The sequence below is a fragment of the Dipodomys ordii genome, unplaced genomic scaffold (genome assembly GCF_000151885.1).
Source record: "Dipodomys ordii isolate 6190 unplaced genomic scaffold, Dord_2.0 Scaffold40, whole genome shotgun sequence".
Lineage (NCBI taxonomy): Eukaryota > Metazoa > Chordata > Mammalia > Rodentia > Heteromyidae > Dipodomys > Dipodomys ordii.
This window is the reverse complement of record NW_012267256.1, coordinates 12,716,738-12,718,631: the sequence shown is the minus strand read 5'-3', so window position 1 is coordinate 12,718,631 and position 1,894 is coordinate 12,716,738. Positions and strand designations below refer to the sequence as shown.

The 1,894-nt window shown below is 40.8% G+C and overlaps 1 long non-coding RNA gene across 1 annotated transcript in view; it reads left to right on the top strand.

Annotated features, from left to right (window-relative positions):
• LOC105987240 overlaps window positions 1-1,503 on the top strand; it is an 11,531-nt gene extending 10,028 nt beyond the window's left edge. The window contains exon 3 of the long non-coding RNA XR_001175148.1: window positions 1,413-1,503. This is a non-coding gene — a long non-coding RNA (uncharacterized LOC105987240). The remainder of the gene's footprint in view (window positions 1-1,412) is intronic.
• Window positions 1,504-1,894: the final 391 nt, after the last annotated feature.

The window sequence follows — 1,894 nt, the reverse complement described above, 5'->3', positions numbered from 1 at the left end:
GTGTGTGTGTGTGTGTGTGTATGTGTGTGTGTGTGTGTGTGTGTGTGCGCGCGCGTGCGCGCCAGTCCTGTGGCTTGAATTCAGGACCTGGGTACTTACTGTCCCTGAGTTCCTCAAGGCTGTCACCCTAGCACTTGAGTGTGAGTCACAGCTTCATTTCTAGCTGTTTTAGTGCTTCATTGGAGTTAAAAGTCTCATAAACTTTGCTGCTTCAACTGGCTTCCAGCAGTGATCCATAGATCTCAGCTTTCTGAGTAGCTAGAATTGAAGGCCTGAGGCACCAGTGACTCACTTTTTCTTGTTTGTTTTTATGGGTTTTTTTGTTTGTTTTAGGGACTTAAGTTCACTATTATTTTCTCTAGCCTCTCTCCAACTACACTTTCACTGGCATATTCCCCTAGTTTACTAACTTGCCTGTTTTTTGGTTTTGTTTCTGAAACCATGTTCCTGCTGTTTAAGTTCTGTCTAATGGAGACACTGAAAAATGGTATCAGCAACCCACTATCTTCCCCAAGGTTGCCAGTGTAGTTTTCTATATACAGTAGGAGCTTTGGGAACTGGCTTGTTAGAGCTTTGGACTCTCACTGCTGTAGGGTATGTACATGGAAGGCTCCTGTTGGCCCAGAGGTATTAACAATACTTATTGATGGAGTCTACTTTTTGTAACAAAAATGACTGCCTAGAAATGAAAGGAGAGTTTTTGTCCTACATGAGATTTTGATACATGAATTGATTTTCTAACACAACCAAGCTTTGAAATGGCAAGAAATTTTCATAGACGTGATTCTAATTTCACTTTCTCTGATTTCTATAGGAGGAAGGTGAGGCTTCATCCCAACTTTCCTGCCTGCTTTCAATTCTTTTGACCCTGACAATGCCTGAAGAATGGCAGCTGCATTTTCAGTAGTGGAAATGATTGATATGACTCCGAAGCAATGAATCACCGAGTAGCTACTCTGTCAGTGGTGAGGTCTGACTTTTGCAAAAACCCCACTCATTTTTATAAAACTAATGAGGCTTTTTTTTTCATACAAGCAGACAAAAGATTTGTTATACCTCTTGGAATTTCAGAAGTGAAAAGGATATTCAACCAAATACTGTTCATTTTTGCTAGGTACCAGTGGCTCACTGGTATGAGGCTCATTGGCTCTATAATCCTAGCTGAAATGGGAGAATCATGGTTCAAAGCCAGACAGGGCAGGGAAGTCCATGAGAGTCTTAGCTTCAATTAATCACTAAAACAGCATGAGATAAAGCTGTCACTCAAGTGGTAGAGCACTAGCCCTTAGCAAAAGAGCTTAGGGACAACACCCAGGCCCTGAGTTCAAGCCCCAGGACTGGCACCAAAAGAGAGATGCGGGGGAGGATTACTAATCTGTTTCATCTCCTTTGTTTCCTCTCCCTCCTACCAGACTCGCCTGACAGAATTACTTGGAACCTACATAAATAAATTAACTGAGAAGATCAACCTGCTTTGAAAGGACACTTGTATTTTAAGCAGAGATGGAATTTGGGGAAATGCCATTTGGACATCTATCGTCTTATAAATCATAGTTGTCAGTGAGCTGAAACTCAGAGCATGTCATAACGTTAAACAATACCTATTGTTTTACTCTTGAGGACTCTCTTTGTCCTCCACCAAATTATTACTGCACTTTCTTGGCTCTTTGGGGCCTAAAGGGCATAAGGTGCTTTTATTTTCTGTGAAGTCCATTAATCTTGGAGTGACAATTTTGCAGCTATAATCTTCATGACAGACTTTAAAGCCTGGATTTTGCTCCTGGTTAGATTTCATGCCACTTAATTTCTTCTATCTTACTCACCAACATTCACTATTGTTGCTGAAAATAAAAAGGGTTTTGTTTTTTATCATGTGTAAGTTCCACACAAAAAA